General features: G+C 46.8%; 1 protein-coding gene across 2 annotated transcripts in view; it reads right to left on the bottom strand.

Moving 5' to 3' along the window:
* The window catches only part of BOC (BOC cell adhesion associated, oncogene regulated), a 264,043-nt gene that overhangs the window by 42,933 nt on the left and 201,825 nt on the right, over positions 1–19,285 (bottom strand). The window lies entirely within an intron of this gene.

Raw genomic sequence — 19,285 nt, 5'->3', positions numbered from 1 at the left:
TACAAAATCTGCACTCTTGACGGCTTGCTGTGTTGCATCTCCACCCAGAACATTTCCTTGGGGGTCTAGCCCATACTGCTCCTCTGGCCGCTTGATGACATATCTTGGCTATCATCAGCCAGCCTCTTATTGCCTGCCTAGAACTTTAATTCCGCCCCTTCTACAGTGTTATTTCTTTATGCCTCGTTTAAGCTACGGTGTTTAAAAGATTCATCGAAATCACAAAGAGGCAAATGTACACACACTTCTGTCACAGCCGAAACCAAGATCTTGCCTCTGTGTTCTCACTGCTGTACCTAAAGGACATGAGACCAATGAGGAAGGTGTGCCAACACCCTGCTAGGCAGGGAGACAGTAGAGTGAGATTCAGGTAACTGAAGGCAGCATCACAATGATCTAGACAGTGGATGCATATTCCTGAATCGTGCACATGCGGCAATAGTAATAGTATATTTCCAGGAGGGTGACATATACTCAAAATGCGAACACTTTTGGACCAGTTTATCTAAACCAGCGACTCTTTCAAAAACTTACAGTCACCATTGAAAAGTCATAGGAGGTAGTTAAGCTGCCCAGCTGACAGCTGTGTTACGCTCTCCAGTCTCTGGAGTTCTGGCTACTTGTACGGTCTGTTGTAAGAGCCGGTCTTGGGCCTCTCAACACCCATGGCTCCTTTCACAGAGGACTGAGGCTGGGCTTCGAGGCTCTTGCCCTGTGCTAGGGAGTGCTTGAGATTTGCCTAAACCTCTCCGTTCTCCAAGCTCCTCTGGCTTTTCACCTAGCTACTTAGAGAGTTAAGAGGGCTACACTGCTTTGCCAAACAAGCACCCCTCCAAACCAGATCTAGGGCCTGGCCCCACACTGATGTTCGGAACGGTTTCTAGGGCAGAGTCCTTTCCCCTTGATTTTTTTTTTTCCGGTATGCGGGCCTCTCACTGTTGTGGTCTCTCCCGTTGTGGAGCACAGGCTCCAGATGCGCAGGCTCAGCGGCCATGGCTCATGGGCCCAGCCGCTCCGCGGCATGTGGGATCTTCCCGGACCAGGGCACGAACCCGTGTCCCCTGCATCGGCAGGCGGACTCTCAACCACTGCGCCACCAGGAAAGCCCTCCCCTTGATTTTTAATCCTTCCCTTTGTCTCGTGTCCTCAACATCAGAGGACTTCCACTCTTCTGGGGAAGAACAAGGGGACATTTTCTAAAAGAGGTTTGAAAGAAAAATTTTAAGCTTTTCCTGACAAGTTTTTCCCTCTTGGGGTAGAGAGAGCTTTTGCTCTTTTCCAGACAATCCAGGAAATCAGAGGGTCGTGTTATTAACAAAGTGAAGTTAAGGGAAGCTGCAAAGGATGTGAGTATGGCAGGGGAGGGTAGCCGTGGTGGGAGGGAGGACATGCCTGTTACCACAATAGGTATCTTGCTAAGCTCTTTGCACAAGGTATTCTCTTAATCTTCAGAACAACTCTACATGGTGGGGACTATTATCCCCACTTTACAGGTGAGGAAACTGAGTTCCACAAGGTAAGTAACTAGCCCGAGGTCATAGAACTGTAGGCCTGGAGTGAAACCCAGGTTGGGCTCATTCCAAAGTTCTGTGCTTTTAACCACAATAGTAGGCTTTTCATGTTTTTTTTCTACCAGCCCTCTGCACCAAGTGGGTGCTTGACGAACAGAGTTGGAATAGGGTGAGGTAGAACAATGAGGAATTTTAACAGTGGTTTCTTAATCACTGTTCATTAAGTTCATTAATATAGTTACAGACAAACACCAAAAAGCAAGCCTTTGGTGTCCCCTCCATCATCCAGATACTAGCTTTAATTCTCTACTTTCCCCCAATGAAATAACGCACTTATCTGGAACACTGCATGAATGACCAGTTACAGGATTTTAGGGAACTTGCTTGCTCATGCCGTGTTCCTCTTCCCCAACTCCTTGAGGAGACTGCCCACACCTGCTCTACCCCTGCCCCAAGAAAGGAAGAAGGAAGGAAAGGAAGGAGGCAGCAGGGAGACAGAATGAATACAAAGTAGTAAAAGGCAGAGAGAAGACAAGCAGACAAAGGGACAGAAGGGCTGTTTCTTATCCCAGCACAGAGCGGCCACCGAGGTGTTTGGGTTGTAAAGTCGACAAAGGTTTTACTGAGGAAATTCAGCCCAGACCCCCTCCTGCTTAACGAGGGCCAGCCAAACAATTCCTGTTACTTCTGCACCCTGGGTAATTTATAAGGTTCAAAATGGAAACAGATCCCACTACTGCTGCCAGCCACCATCCCGCTTTTAAAGGAGAAAAAAATGTAGCTGAGGAGGGAGAGGGAGTGAGGAAGCAGGTGTCCAAAGAGGGAGAAAGGAGTTAACTCATGAACTCCCACAACAGAGTTGTAAGCAGATACCACTCAGTGAGCGCAAAGCAGGACACATGGGGTCTCCGTCACGGCAAAGCAGAACCGTGACAAAAATACAGAGGCGGGGGGATCACCGTAGCTATGCTGCATCTTATTTAGCAGCTGGGGAAACTGAGCTGCTTCCTGGAGGAAGTTACCTAGTGAGCTTGGTCTAGAAAAATAGTTCCAAAAATGCAGGTTTCTGAGAACATTTTTTTAATAATAAAAAAAAAGGCAAGTAGGACTTAACTGGAGTACCTAACTGCAGTGTAACTTTGTCCCACTGTGAAATGAACAAGGTACAATTTCAAAAGTGGGTGAAGGCAACAGTAAGGCCTGTTAATTTTCTTGGCAATGCAAGGTAGGTCTAGATCCTTCTTATTTTTTCTGCATTTTCTCAGAAAAAGAGATCAAGAAAAAAAAAATCAAAAGCAGAGAGAAGGGGGCTTCCCTGGTGGCACAGTGGTTGAGAGTCCGCCTGCCGATGCAGAGGACGCGGGTTCGTGCCCCAGTCCAGGATCCCACATGCCGCGGAGTGGCTGGGCCCGTAAGCCATGGCCGCTAAGCCTGCGCGTCCGGAGCCTGTGCTCCGCAATGGGAGAGGCCACAGCAGTGAGAGGCCCGCGTACCGCAAAAAAAAAACAAAAAAAAAAACAAAAGCAGAGAGAAGGGAAAACGAATTCTTGACATAAATTCCTCATTGAGGCCTAGGTACTTTCTATTTTTAAGGGTTACTTGGACACAAAAAATAAAAGAAAATGCATCTGAGAAGTTGAACTGCTGACATACATGTTCCCACTGAAATAATCTCCAAGCAGACATTTTTAAAGCTTTCCAAAAACAACAGCAGCAGAATACACGTCTAAGGTTGAGACCAAGCACTAGAAATTACAGCCTTAGAGTATTTATTTTGCGAGAGAAAATTACAAACAACTGAGAGTTGATCATCAGCAGAAGTAGGCCAGCTCCACCTTCTCCCAAGAGGGCTGGCGGGCTGGCAGGAACGAGAGGGAGGCAAGGGCACCCGAGGCCACATCTCATCCCCTGATCACCCAGGCCACTACAGCTCTCTGGGACAGAAGCCTCCACGGTCTAAAATGCCAAACACACCCTGTGGATGTCCTATGACCACTAACAAGATGAGCTACACAGAAGAGCACGTGATCTAGCAGGTAACACAGAGAGTCCTTCTTAAAAACATTCTTCCAGGGGCTTCCCTGGTGGCGCAGTGGTTGAGAGTCCGCCTACCAATGCAGGGGACATGGGTTCGTGCCCCGGTCTGGGAAGATCCCACATGCCACGAAGCGGCTGGGCCCGTGAGCCATGGCTGCTGAGCCTGCGTGTCCGGAGCCTGTGCTCCACAACGGGAGAGACCACAACAGTGAGAGGCCCACGTACCAAAAAAAAAAAAAAAAAAAAAAATTCTTCCAGTGGCAAGAATGAGATCTGACAAAATTCTTGTTCCATTGGTTGAGAGGGGCTGGCTAGATGAAAAAAGGAATATTTCTGACCCCAAGTTACATGTTTTTCACATGTTCCCAATTCTGTGGAGTAAGACTGGCCTTTTCCAAGGCAGAGAGAAGTTTTGCCCTGCGAAGGTGATGCCAAGCGACTGGAGGGTGAGGGCTGGCAGCCCTCTGGCCTCAAGAAAGAGGGTGGTACTTCTGCACAGAGGACTGACATTGGGGGAAATCTTGGGCAAACAAGTGAATTTAATTCTCAGCTGGATACGTGGGTTTAGACAGATCTAGGAGAAGGATTTAAGAAAGGGCATTTTTTTTTCTAATGCAAAAAGTTTTTACCCCCAGACGTAATTAAAGGGAAACATTTTAAATCAGGAGGGACCTCAGAAAAATTAATAGCTTTGGATAACACCTAACAGGTATTATAAATGAGGAAAGCAAGGTGCAGAGAGGCTGAGTGATTTGCAGAAGGTCTCCCAGTTAAGAGGGATCGAGGGCTACAAGTCAGGTCTCCTGACTCTTAGTCCGGTGCTCTTTCCACTCCCCTGACACTGTCTCCCAGAAGATTGTTTCTGGGTCATATGAACCAACTGCTTAAAACTGCTTTTAGAACTAAATTTAGAATGTTCTTGAATTTACTTCCTTAGGCATAAAAATGTCACCTGGATCATTATCTGTACTTTCTGTGTGGTCATTTTCATTCTTTTACCATTTAGAATTCTAATCTGGAAGAATCTCTTACTGTTCTTTACATGAATGTCTTCGATAAAATTTTCTGCAATGATGAAAATGTTCTATATTTGCACTGTCCAAGATGCTAGGTAGCCACTAGCACTTGTGGCAATTAAATACTTAAATGTGGCTAATATAACTAAGGAATTGAATTTTTAATTTTAAGTTAGCCAACAGGGCTAGTGGTTACCACATTAGGCGATACAGTTCAAGATTAATCTCTGGAACATCTACCCAGACCACTCTGACATCACACAGGGGAGAACAACAATGGTTTGATGGTCTTAAGTATGAGCCATGCTCTAGCCAGCCCCTAAATATATTTCTAGCCTATTCCTTATCCAAAGTTTGTGTATGTTTTCTATTAAAAAACTATGTGTAGGGGACCTCCCTGGTGGGGCTCAGTGGTTAAGAATCCGCCTGCCAATGCAGGGGACACAGGTTCGATTCCTGGCCCAGGAAGATCCCATATGCCGCAGAGCAACTAAGCCTGCACGCCACAACTACTGAGCCTGTGGTCTACAGCCCATGAGCCACAACTACTGAGCCCACGTGCCACAACTACTGAAGCCCGCGCGCCTAGAGCCCGTGCACTGCAATGAGAAGCACGTGTGCCGCAACGAAGAGTAGCCCCCGCTCGCAGCAACTAGAGAAAGCCTGCGCGCAGCAATGAAGACCCAACGCAGCCAAAAATAAATAAAATGAAAAAAAAACCAAAAAAACAAAAGACTGTGTGTATTGTGATTTTATTATCATTATTATTATTGGGAAGAAAAAAATATCACTGTGATCTACCATATAGAAGACAGTACGCAAGGCACTGTACTAGAAGATGGATCCTGTCCTGAGAAGCTTAAAAAAAAGCTTGGAACATAAGTCAGCCAGTGCTCGGCAAATATCCATGAGCTCCCCACGTCCCAGCCTGCTCTGCAGTTGGCTTAGGGCCAGGTGACAAGTACTGGCCAATGACATGTAAGTGAACACGTTCTGGGTCACTTCCAGACCAAGAGAGTTAAGAGAATTGGGGGGCTGCTTCTCCTTCCTCCCACTGCCAGTGGGCCACATCCCATGTTTCACAAGGCATAGCTACGAGATGGAAGACAGCACAATCTATGACAGGAGAAGAAATAAACCTTTGTTGCATAAAACCACTGAGGTTTTGAAATTACTCTCGTCTAACAACTTTAGCATTCTTTACTCTAGAACCTTAATGGATATCAGTTTAGTCGCAAATGGGAAGTGGAAAATGAGCAGAGGGGGGAGAGCATTTTCAATTTCAGGCCTTCAGGAAAGGTTTTTCTGGATAAGTGGGTTTGAAACTGGGCCTCCTAGAATATGTGCACGTGTAAGAGCCGGAGGGCACTACAGATGCTGACCTGGTGGGAAAGTGGGAAAGTTCTGTTTGGAGGGTGGTACATCAGCTTATCTGGAAAGTGGTCTCCTAACCTTTCTGATTTTGCTCTCTCCTGAGCAAAATACTCTGGGCAAATCTCCCAGAATATCCTAATACATGCATATTTATTTATAAATTAAATGCACAATACTGCCAAACTAAAATTTAACAGTAGGTAGAAGTGAAACCACATTTTTTAATGACTTGTTAATCACGATTGTTTTCTAATATCATGAAGCTAATACCTTAAGGCAGAAAGTCTATTTAGGATTAGATTCATCACTAATGATACGGATGTAATCTCTTTCAAATGGTCTGCCTGAATGTTAATTAATTTGTTCACTTCTCATCAGATGTGATTCCATTATTATTGTTTCTACCTCCTAATGTGACTTGAAAAGGGTCAGCTCTGCTGTTTTCATCGTGTTCGCATGTGCCGGATTCTCAGCACACTCTTCAACCCAATTTCTTTGCAGCAATCTTTTTAAGCTACTTGTCCTTTTGTGAGAGTTAATTTAGTTAAAACTAAATAACATAATCTATAAATCCACTTAACAGAGAACAAGAAAACTGGGGAGTGAATGATCAAGCGAGTGAGGTCCCCACTGTCAAGCCCTCCGAGAAACGCAGATCTCTCTGTTGCAACACGTCATTGCCCGACATACAGACTAAAGACTGTCAACCCCAGTATTAAATATTAGGAAAGCTGAATTTCTTTCCTATTCCTTTTGTAGATAGAAATAAACCATAAGAGAATCTCTAATATTTTCTTCCAGTGCCCCAATGGAATATATTTCCCCTTTGGAGCCCCCAGCTTAGAGACCATTCTAGAGGAATGAAAAGAGACAAGGGAGGAAACTGAGATTGGGTCATGCCGTGGAAGACTAGGAAAAGGAGTCTGAAATTAACACCATAGACAGAGGGGAACTATTGGTGGTTTGAGAAGGGAATATATAAGCAGGGAGGCATTCTGGGGAGATTAGCTAAACCTGGGCTAATTCACATTGAACTCCACATTTATAACAAGCTGCTTAACAACATGGACAGAGTTTATTTCTTCTCAGGCAGGTAGACCCCTTTACCATCCAGGCAAGGGGAAAGGAAGAGTCTGGACACAGCATCTTAGCTCTGGGGAGGAATCCCCCCAGAGAGAAGCCCCCTCTGCCTTCGAGTAAAGAGAAGGTCTGGTCTCTTGATTTGCCCACTAGACAAATCTAATCCTCTCCCCCGCCTCCATCACTTGAAAAAGTTACTAGGGAGTCTTATTTCTTCGTCATATATACCTCTTCCTGAAAATGGCCTCATCTCCTTAAAGAGATTTTTTTTTTTTTAGATCTACCTTTAAAGAGAGAAAGGTGAGAAAAAAACCCCACAAACCTTGTTGCTAAACTGGCAAAAAGAGAGAAAAGAAAAACCACTTCCTTTCTTCTGTGCTCGCTTCTCAATCCCCCCACCCCTATTCCATATAAATTCAACTTGACAACCCTGCTAATTGGATAAGCGCAGCTTCCACACTCCTAGAAGGCCGTTCCCTTTTCTTTTTTTTTGTCTTCGGAGGGCTCAAAACAGGGTGATTGTGCTGTTCTTTAACACGAATTCCATCTGCTTTTATTTCTCTCTCCCCATTCACCGCTCCTCTTGAATATTTATAAGGCCTTCCCCCGTTCCCTGCCCCTTCCCACCCCGCCTCTACCGCCGTCCTCCGCAACCCCCTCCCCTCTCCTCTCCCTTCTCTCAGAGCAGCACAAAAACCTTCCAAATGGCCCCCCCCCCTCGCTTTAGATAAACACAGGCAGTGTCAAGTGTGAGGAGCAGGGGGAGGTAGGGAAGAGGCTCAACTGCCAATCACGCCCCCGGCCTTCAATGAGGCCCAGGGGCCTCCCCTAATCTGCTGCATGCCTGCCATATGGGGGCTGTGTTGCCCAGGGAAACACTAACAGGCAGAACGGAGCTTAATAGAGTCCATATTCATTGTAATGCAGTGAGATAGCTCGAGGCACCACTGCCTCTTCGGTCCAGTTTCATTCTTCTGTTTGCTTCTTTCTTTCTGTTTTTCCTCTCTTTTCTTTACTTCTTATTTTTAAAAGGACCAGGTCCCTAGAGAGCTCTAATCTGGAGAAGTCTGGGCTGGCAGAAAGGCAGGACTGTGGGGTAAGGAGTGAGGAAGGTGAGGTGATGCTGAGACGGGGGCTTGGAGTTGGCGGGGAGAGGTGACGAGTGGGAACTTCTTGGGCAGCAGAGTGGGGAGAGCAACACAGCACCTGCGCAGGGGCCGGCGCACGCGGAGCCGCAGGTGTGCGCGGCCCGTGCACGTGTGGAGAGACGGTGTGGCAGGTGGGCAGGTCTATCGGGGCCTTGGCGCACACAAGCCTTCAGAGCTATTCAGCCCGCTATGCCTAGATATCCCAACCCCTACCTACCTACCCCCAACACCCACCCCAGCCAACTGAAGGGCATTCAAGCCAGCAACACCTACCTCCCGTAGGTGTCGGGCCTGTGGTCAATTCCTAGCTCTCCACAGTTGTATGGAAAAAGTCACAGGTTTTGCAATGAGATGAAACTACTTTAGAAATACATCCCTGTAGGGGCAGAGGACCCACCGGCCCGCCAAGCTGGGGCCCCCTTTCTCGGGCTGCTCTGTCGCAGCCAAACTAAGGGCATATGGGGCTTCTCTGAGTTGATGGAGTGGGTTGTCTAGCAGATGAAGCCTTGTCATGCATATATATGATGGAAGGGAGACTTAGGGCTCCCTGAGGTCAGAGGTGATCTTTCCCCAGGGACAAAAAGGGAAGGAGGGGAGAGACGTGGGGAGGGAACAGAGTACATTTCTCCCAACTTCTCAGAAAAAATAAAATTGGTAACCAAGCTATGATAGAATTCCTAAAGAATAATCAGTTTTGTAAGTTGTGAAACATAGTTTTGTGTTCTGTGACTGTAAAAAAAAAAAAAATCACAAGTTTAAAATCAAGACAGAAGATAAAAACGAAGAAAAACTATAAAAGCGTTCACATACTCTCCTACAGTTGAAACTTTAATCCCACGGTCTGGTACACAGGAAGAGCTCAGTAAATGGTTGCTGAAGGAATGAACCATGTACACACTCCTATAGTTGTACTATTGCTGACCAAGAACTTGAAACTCTTTACCCAACTGACAACTACAATCAGTGTTCTGGCCCCCGGCAGAGTGGTGCTAGCGCCTATTACACGGGCCTTTTGCCTCGCCCAGTGCCGGAGTCAGGCAGGCTAGGTCAGATAAAACTGCTCAAACCAAGGCAGATTCTGGTGCTTGCTGTGGTTTGTTTTTTGTCCTCCAAGCTTGCTCTATTCTACTTTCCTTGCTCTTCCCCGACTGAAATGCATCTTGAAACTGTCGTTTCCTAAGCTCAACTCCCGGGGCGGGAGGGGAGGGGAGAGGAGGGGTGGGGGAGGGCAAGACTGTAGGAGAGTATATAAAAGTGCTCATAATTTTTCTTTGCTTTTATCCTGATTTTAAGGCCCTATATCCCAGCACCCCTTCAGGAAAGGCTACAGTGGATATTTCGAGAGCCAGGTACAATTTCAATTCCTAGTTCTAAAACCAAAATAGCATTTGGGTACCTGAAATGCTACCCAGAAGTCTATCTCAGCGTCATATCCATTTACATCTATTAGGGAACCACAAAGGCCTGAAGACCCCAAACCAGAGTAGGTGAAGACACACAACGGACCAGGGCCTAAAAGGACTCTGGACACTTACGATCCCTGCAGAGCAGCCTTCCCCTCCAACTTCTGTGTTTGTAATACCACATATTGCGTGTGTTACCGAGAAGTGTGTGGGGTGACCTGGGGGGAGACCACGAAGGAGCAAGTGGGAACACCTGGGGCTCCGGTACAAACCAGTGCTGGAGCACTCTGGGAGCTCAGCAGAGCAGCCAAGCTCTTCCCAGCCCTCCCGGCAGTGGGCACATTGGTCAGTAATCTCACCACGGATGTGTGTGATGTGGCGACAGCCAGAATGGCAGCTCTGAAGGAAAGCAGGGACAGCTTCTCTGGTCCAGACCAAATACCTGCTTTTCATTTCACTGCTCAGAGGACACCCGCTAATGACCTGCTTCTACAAACACAGACAAACCCATCTACTCCTGCCCAGTCTTCCCTAAAACTATGTAAAGATTCACCATCCGCTCAGCTGCCCAACCCGGGACTCATCCTTGTCTCCTGGCTCCCTCTCATTCTCCACCCCAGTATCAGATGGGTCGCGTGGACTCTAACTCTGGCAGGAGCAACCAGAGAAACACAATGCAAGCCACATAGAGTATTTAAAATTTTCTAGTAGTTGCACTGAAAAATCAAGTGGAGATCATTTTAGTAATATCTTTTTGAACACAATATATCAAAAAATACTATCATTTCAACATATACTCGATATAAAAATCATTAATAAAGTTTTATATTTTGTTTTATACTAGGTCTACTAAATCTAGTGTGTATTTTCTATTTACTACACGTCCCAGCACAGACTAGCCACATTTCAGGCACTCAGTAGCCACATGTGTTAGTGGCTACTGTAGCAGACGGTGCATGTCGAGGGCCTTCAAACTGGCTCCCTGATTCTCCTCTCCCCAACTAATAAGCCTCCACAAGGTCACCTACCTTCTTTCTAGAATATCAAGCTCAACCGAACAGTAAAGATGACAAATGAGCAGCTACCATTCACTGAGCAATGCCTCCTATAGGCCGGCATCCATCATTTGCCTAATTTGATATAATTCTCACAATGGCCCTGTAAGGTAGGTGTACGACCAACCCATTTTATAAATGAGGAAATTAAAGCTCAGAGTGATTAAATATTTTGTCCAAGATCACACAGATGGTAAACCCCAGAGTCAGGATTTGAACGAGGTCTGGCTGACACTAAAAACCCTGGCTCGGGCTTCCCTGGTGGCGCAGTGGTTGAGAGTCCACCTGCCGATGCAGAGGACACGGGTTCGTGACCCGGTCCGGGAAGATCCCACATGCCGCAGAGCGGCTGGGCCCGTGAGCCATGGCCACTGAGCCTGCGCGTCTGGAGCCTGTGCTCTGCATCGGGAGAGGCCACAACAGTGAGAGGCCCGCGAACCGCAAAAAAAAAAACAAAAAACAAAAAAAAACCCTTGGCTCTTTTCACTCTACCACTAACTGCTTTAAGTTACGGCAGAAAAATCAGTGGACTATTATGCAGCCATTAAAAGTAATAATTAGAAAGAGCAAGCAGCAACATGAAAAACGTTTAAAGGATATTAAGGAAAAAAGCAGATCGCATTTTGTAAAAAGCATGTAAACAGTTGGGTAAGGCCTGGAAGGAAATAGGAAACAAATAAAAGCAGCTGATTTGATAATGTGAAGGAATTGGGAGTGATTTTTTTCCCCTTTTGAGGTCAGTTAAAAACAAACAAGCAAAAGAGCTAATAGACTCACCTTTGATAGCTCCCCAAACAAGTATGATCAAATAAGGTTCAAACTTCTTCACACAACCTTCCAGGCTCTGTATTAACTGGGCTGCAGCCAACCTTCCCCTTGTCTTCCTCCCACGAGCCCTAAGTCCCGGGCAAGCTGCTTTTTCACACCTTCCTTCTCCCAGAACCATCTTCTGCTTCTCCCTTTCTTATCCTTCGAAACTTACCTCCAGCGTCACTGTATAATGCCTCCAGTGATTATTCCTCATCCCACTTTCCACAGCGCCGTGCACACCAACTGCAACATTTCCACGATGATTTATGCCTGTCTATAATATGCCTCTTTTCCCAGACTCTAAACTCCCTGAAGGCAAGGAGGCGTCCACTTCATCTCAGTAACCCTAGCACCTAGAAAAGTCAATGTCTGCTGAACTAAAGGGTCTATTTGGATTAGAAATTTGGGATTGGGAAGGAATGTTACTCTGACCCGTGGGCCTATAAGAGGAACGCATGCAGACACACTTATCAGTGGTGGAAACAGAGGGTTTTTCTAGGGGGAAATGACTAACTGTGGCCTTTATTTTTCAAACCCAAATGGCCCTTAGATGAGTTGGCAGCCCTTGGGGAAGGCCAAGCTGCCTGACAGAAGTCAGTGCCTCTGCAGATGCTCCTATGGCTTGAGGTTTCATTCAAGAATCTTCTTTGTTTTCCTTCTTGTCTCTTCTCCCAAAACAAACACCCAAATAAGCTTGAGACTTCGGGCTTCCTGCAGCCACTGAACTGCAGGGAACCTCATCTAGGATGATACCATGATTGGCTATCATCTAGCCAGCGACAGCATGGCCCTGAGCTTGAGGCCAGGGTGGAAGAAGGCAGGCAGAGAGGGATGGGAGGAGAAGGAAGAAAGCTGTACATGAGAAAGAGGACAAGTTCAGGCCTGAAGAGAGAGCGTGGGGAGGGGAGTAGGGACGAGAGCACTAAATATGCCGAAAGCACCTACTCTGTGCCGAGCCCAGGGCTGGGGGTGGACACACATGGTCCACTTTTCATCATCACAGCCCAGGGAGTGTTACCGTCCCCTTTACAGATGGGGAAAGAGGTTATTAAAACACTTCGTGATGCTTTACCACGTAAGGATTTTAGGGCTCATCTCAAATTTGTATTATAGACATAGCTTCTCTAAGTGACAACATTGAAACTCTGCAGGATCAGGTACTGAAATATCATGAGCCTCGGGTTTGGATAAGAGCTCTGCCACTTCTACCTTTGGTAGAAGGTGACTTTGGGTAAATTACTTAGTCTTTGACCCTCGGTTTACTCTCTGTGAAAATGCGAATGATAATACCCCCTTTGCTGAGCTGCTAATAAGAGTTAAGGAGATTACGTGTGAAGGCAGCCTGGCACCTAGCAGTGAGGGGGGACAGGTGTCGTGGAACTTTTCTACTGAAAGCCGTTCACTGCAGGTCTAATTTCATACTGTGGCACTGGTGGGCTTTGAGATTAATGGCCTTTAAGACTTAAGGACTTGTTGCATTTGAACAACTCCACACAGTTGGGCTATCCTCTCTATCCTGCTCATTGCTCCTCATAAGCTGTACCCAATTAAGCAATGGCCTGATTTTGCTGCCCTACAACACATGCATCAGAAGTTCAAGAAAGATTCTTTGTCGAAAAAAAGCAGTAACACCGACATTGTATACAGTGTTTTACAGAACCTCACAACAGCCCAGTGGGACAGGAGATCCCTGGGTGGTACTACAGTGTTCCCAAGTTTGTGGCAAGACAATTGCCAGCCTCAATCTCCACCCAACACGAGTCAACATTTATATCACTTAGGCTAATAACCTCTCCCACCATCCCACCCTGTTTACGCCCTCTCTCTGCACTCTCTTGATGATAATGATCATTTCTCCGTAGTGTCTCTACTTGTTTGGAGAGAAAGGGGAAAGATCCCTGTCAGACAGTAGGTCATCTGGACAAGAAGTTATGGAGAAGTGTTTACAGAAAGGCAAACACACCCCCAATCCCTCTCTGACCCGCCCCCCCGCAGCCCCAGTACGGAGCTCACCTCCGACCACATCGGTGAGCTCACAAAGCCACAACAGACCACCTGCTCTTTTTACACCTACCTGTTTCTAATTACAGCCTATGGCCAGGGCTATAGCCACACAGGTAAACAACAAAGTAAAATGGTTAACAGTGACTGGAGAGGAAACAGGAGCATTCAATTCCAAGGCTTCTGGTGCACACAGCTGACGAGAGGTCCAGTGTGAAAGGAATTAATCCGAGTGTGGGTAGACAGCACAAACACAGTGCATAGGCAAACCAGTCCCAGGACCTGAACAGCACTTAAGGCAGACCGTAACAGCTGAAGTCCTATCTCTTAGGACAAAGGATTTTGGACAGTGAGCCATGCGTGAACACAAACCTTGCCAGAAGAGTAGGACAGACAAGGGTGCTCTGCTTAGCGATCACGGTGAGCGGAGCAGACAAAACAGCTGGCAACCCCAAAGTCACCCCTGATGAGCGGTACAAGCCCCTGGGTGGGCTCAGGGCAGAATTCAGGTCAGTCCAGCAAAACCACACTTAGCACCCACTAGGTGCCACACACTGAATGGAGGGTGGAGGGGACATAGAGAAAAGTAGGCAGTGTCCCATCCTTAACGAACCTGGGACCTAGTCAACCTTCGCTTTGACACCATCTTTCTATTATACCCAATGCAGCATGGCCTCAAGAAAAGATCAAAGATAGACTGGATTTTACAAAGTACAGGCAAAGAACCAGAACCACTAGCAAAGGCAACAGAGGCATGACAAAAGAAACATGGCATACATTTGAGCGCACGCACACACACTCACACTTGTACACTCGGGCCCTGCTCAGCACAGAAGGTCAGTCCTCCAACTCAGTCCTCTTCACAAGTTCTAAAAGAAGCCTCCTTTCCATCATCCACATTCATTCCTACTAGAGTCCCGGGAGAGTCATCAAAGTCCATCGCTTAAGGTAGGTAAGAGGCTTAGAGCTAATGGAAGCCTATGAGGACTGCTGAAGCCTCTGCTTTGTCACTGTCACTTCTCACACCGTGTTGTACCTTATTTATATACAAGTCTCTCCTGGACACATAATAGACACTCAGTGAATGTTTGCTAAGCTGTAAAGACCTACCTCCAAGATCTCTTCCAGGCCTGACTCTATTTGGTCCTTGGAGTTTGGATCCAGTGAACCCCCAGGGCTGCTTCTGATGCAAAGCAGAGCTTGAGCAGGGGAAGGTGATGCATGGGTGTCTGAGATCTCCGTCCCTATCGCCCTGCCTCTGGGGAGCCCAATGGGGTTCTTATTCAGGGGAGAAGACAAGCAGGACACAGGGCTTCCCTTCACAGCGCCGGAGCATGACGTGGGTGAGGGCAGGCTTGCCAAGGAGGAGACGGGGGAGAGTGTGGGGAGACGCAGCCGCCCAGGGAAACTCGCTTCCCTTCGCTAGGCAAGCTCCCAGCACCCACTCTAAGTCAGGCAGCAGTTGGGCCACCAGCTCTTGTCCCCCGGAGTCCTGCACTTCCCCCGTGGAAGCGCCGTCACGCTAATTACTTATGGTCTGCCTGACCGCTGGACCAAACGCTCAGGGATCAGGAATGGTGGTGATCTTATTACAGGGGCATCTTGAGTGTGTAACACGGTTCGAGGTATTCAGCAAACACCCGTTGAGTGAACGAATTACAACCCAAAACACAAAAGTGAAAGGTCATGGCAGAGAGGAGAGGGAACTGTAGTCACATAGTCAAGAGGGAGCTTTTTCTTAGAAGGGGAAGCTGGGCCTTTAGGTAGTTTGGGGGTTGAAAAGACTGATTTACTCTGTGAGGCAACATAATTACCACCAATTCCAATTAAGCTGTCACCTGCAGTCATTTTCTGTGCCCCTTCCTCATGATGACTAAGCAACCAAGGGCACCAGGCCCATACCCATACCCTCCCCAGGACTCAGAACCGCTCTCCGGTTCCGTGACCCAGAGTGAATGAGGGTCAGGCTGCCACTTCCTGACCTGTCCACTCCTGGGGCCGATTCAAGCAAATGCTGGGCTAAACCAGCCCCAACTCCAACTCGTGGGCACACTCACACCTCAACCCCTAACACACAGACAGACAGACAGACACACACACACACACCCCCCCAACCCTTAACAGGCTCTTGCACGCTGGCAGGAAATCTGAAGCACTTAAATGAAAAGCTAAGCCATGGGGCAAAATGGCTGAACTGCTAAGTCGGGGCCAAGGCGGGATCAGAAGCTGCCTCTCTTTAGATGGCATCTGACCTGACTGCACTGTGACACAGACAGTGTCTCTCCTAGACTTTCCTTCAAGCACGAAACCCTTACCCGGACATTTAGGAGGAACCACTTTGACGCAGGACAGTAACATCTCTCACACAAGCATGCTGAAGGAGACACAGATCACATCAGCAAATTATCTGAACAATGACTGGTTCAAAGCAGTTGTTCAATAAATGACAGCAACTTATTCAATTTGAGTCACTTCCTTTAGGGTTACTTGTAGAAGTACCTTCATTAGTCTGATCCTTGTTACAGATTTATCCCTAATCTTTCAACAAAAGAGGTTTAAGAATAGGTAAATAGCTCAGGGGTCAGACGCCTCCACCCAGGCTCTCCAGGCATCCTGCTCTGGGCATGTACACGCACTACCTCTAAGACAGACAGACAAACAACACACACACACACACACACACACACACACACACACACACACACACACACACACACACACACACACACACACACACAGAGGCATGCGTGTGCACATGTGCTCCAGCTCTCCAGCTCCAGCTGGGAAGTATGCTTTAGAATCATGACAGTTTACTTTTTTCCTATCTGACCTCATGCAAACCGACTTTCTCCACCTCTCTGACCCCCAAATATACACATTCAGTCCCCGACCCACCCCCAATCTTCCTCACTTAGAAAGCTCTTTTAAACCATCTAAAACTTAAAATAAATACCAATTTGGAAACCTGAAGCATGCGCCAGTCCGTCCGTCTGTCCCCACCTTCTGCTGGAAGCCTCCGACCCCAACTCCTGTCAGCCCTCCCCAACTTGGGAAGCCCAGTGGCCTCCGTGCAGGGCTGGCACACGCAGAGAAAACAAACACATGGAATCCTGCCAGCTGGGTCAGGCACCACTATTTATAGCAGAGCGAAGTGTGGGGAATTGGAGGCGTGATGAAGGGTGTGGGGCAGAGGGGGTAGGGATAATTCCAGCCGCTCCGCCCAGGCTCCACAGCTGCAGAGGATCCCTGCTGATGTTCTGCCGGCCCAGGTGCAACCCATCCTGTGTGACTAATACCTTCGCTGTGCTGGAGCCTCCCAGGGTAGAGGGCCTGTTATCTTGCTCGTTACTGTAGCCCCAGCATCTATCTCTAGAAGCACAGTAAGTATTTGTTAATTAAATGAATAGCTGAGCTTTTTTTCTTCCTGCTTACCCCACAAGGCTGCAGATGGAGGAGCTGGAGTGGGTGGAGGGGAGGTGAGTGAGGAATGCCTAAAACAGCCTTCTAAAAATCTATCAGTTGTTAAAATGTGCTAGCCAAAAGAATGTAGGGAAAAGCTCTGTTAAGAAAAGCAAATTAGGTTTCTTTAGTGCAGGCCTTTTCAGAGCCTTTAATGGGCTGTTATTATTGTGAATCACCAAAAGGTGGGTAGAGTATGCACTGAAGGCTGAACTCACTCAACCACAGGCCTGGACTTATTTGACCACAGGCCTGGACTGACTTGACCACACTACTCTTTTTTCTCAGAGTACCATTAGTGAGGAGAATTTCATCAAATACACTTTGGGAAATGTTGGCCTAAGAGGTTCCTGGAGAATATCCCAAAAACAACTTGTAAAACAGCAACCCATGTTTGTAATTTTAAAAAATTACATGTGAATATGTGGTGTACAGTTATTTGGATTGTCATAGGATAAGGTCAGGAGACACTTAAATGTTAGCATCAGTTATGGTGAAGAGCAGGAAATTTGCACTTTTTATACTAAACACTTCAGAAATATTCCAAGTGAGTGTGTAGTTATTTTTGTAATTAAAAAGGTAAATTAAAAAAAAAAAACTATCCCCAAGTATTATCATGTCATCACTGAAATTTTATCTTCCCATAGGCCCAGGGCCTCATTTCCTAACAACTCCTTGGGCTATAAAATGTTGCTCTTTGCTCCATGATCACATCTAAAGTGTTTCCTGTGTCTATATCCAACAGTCAACTCCTTCGGCTGTTCTATAAAGAACCCCCTCCCCTAATTCCAGGATTCTGTTGCGTCCACACAGTGTGGACAAGTATTTTGGAAAAAATGAAAACACATTTAATATTCTTTTAGCAACCTTTACTAATCTGAAATTACTTTGTTTAGTAAATTGTATAAAATATGCACCAAGCACTTCGTTTGCTGCAATTACCGTGTTGGGCATATTAACATTTAAGGACTGCCTTTTCTTCCTGCTAAATCACTAATTTCCTAACTTAACTGATTAGCAAATGTAATTAAAAGTCATTCCGATTTAGTGAATGTAACACACCAGGTTTTGTTGTAATATGAGATTAAGGCAAATATTTAGAATTGGAAGAAATATTCCATCTTAGCATAAAAGAGAGTATGTGACCATTTGCTGAGTTACTGTGTGTGAGATGATGTGCACGTATTATCTTGTCTAACCTCTAAGTAACTCTGTGAAGGAGGTAGTATTGTCATCTCCATTTTACAGACGCAGCAATTGAGGCTTAGAGAGGTTAAACATCTTACTCAAGTAAAGGATTCAAAGCCAGGGTTACCTGCTTCCCCTGCCTGCTGGTCTTGGTGTCCTTGGCAGATTTAAGCAGACAGACTGAAAAAGGAAACTGAGGAAGGCTGAAAAACCCAAAATCAGCCTGGGTTGGAGTCATGCATTAGCCACCATGTTTCGGGAGGGACTGGTTCGTCAGGTCCCACAATGCACTCTGTAGCCAACTCGTGAGGATGCTCAGTCCCCCACCCCAGCGGGAGTCAGCCCTGAGTGAGCACCTCAATCGCCTCCACAAGCTGGCCGCGGCCCTCTGAGTCCGGATCCATGTAATATGCACCAGCATGTAGTGAGAGACAATAAAATTCTTCCATTTCTTAATCTGACTTCTCTCATCTTCCTTCTGGTCTTACGTAAGCATAAGACTGGAGGTTCCCAACGCTGGCTGCATGCAACAATCATCCGGGGACACTAAGACACATCAACGCCTGGGCAGCACCTCAGGCAAATTCACTCAGAGCCTGTGGAAGTGGGGCCCAGGTATCAGCATTTCCAAAACCCTTTCCTGGAAACTGTAATGTGCAGCCAGGGTTGAGAACCCCTGGAGTCTCCGCCATGGATTTGTGGGTCATTCTGACAGAGAAGGTCTGCCAGAGATGCCTTGGTTGCACGGGATGCCACGGTTGGAATTGCGAGTTTTGTATAAAGACGTTCCCTGCTCTATTCTTTTTAGTGAAATTCTTGCCATTTTTAAAGCTATTTTCTTTTATTCCACAACTTGAATATCTTAATACACTTTAACGAATAAAACACTTTCTCAAAGTTTCTCTCAGATATCCCCAGATATTTTCTGGACTTTCAGATTCCTAGTTTTCTCCTCTTCACACGGAAATAAAAACCCAAGAAGAGAGACCACCGTCGCAAACAGCACCTACTTTGGGGGCCGAGACGGCTTCCAGAGTAGCAAAGGTGACACGTAAACAGGTCCCTGGGCCACAGTCACCCCTGCTGGGGCCACCACCACTTCTGGGGGCAGAGAGCTTAGCAGGAGACCAAGCTTTCCAAGCATATGCACATTTTAGCGTTTGCACATGAAAACCTGACGTGCCGCCAGTGATTCCCTTAACA

This window comes from Delphinus delphis, chromosome 4 (assembly GCF_949987515.2).
Source record: "Delphinus delphis chromosome 4, mDelDel1.2, whole genome shotgun sequence".
NCBI classification, from domain to species: Eukaryota; Metazoa; Chordata; class Mammalia; order Artiodactyla; family Delphinidae; genus Delphinus; species Delphinus delphis.
This window is presented reverse-complemented; position numbering and strand designations above follow the sequence as displayed.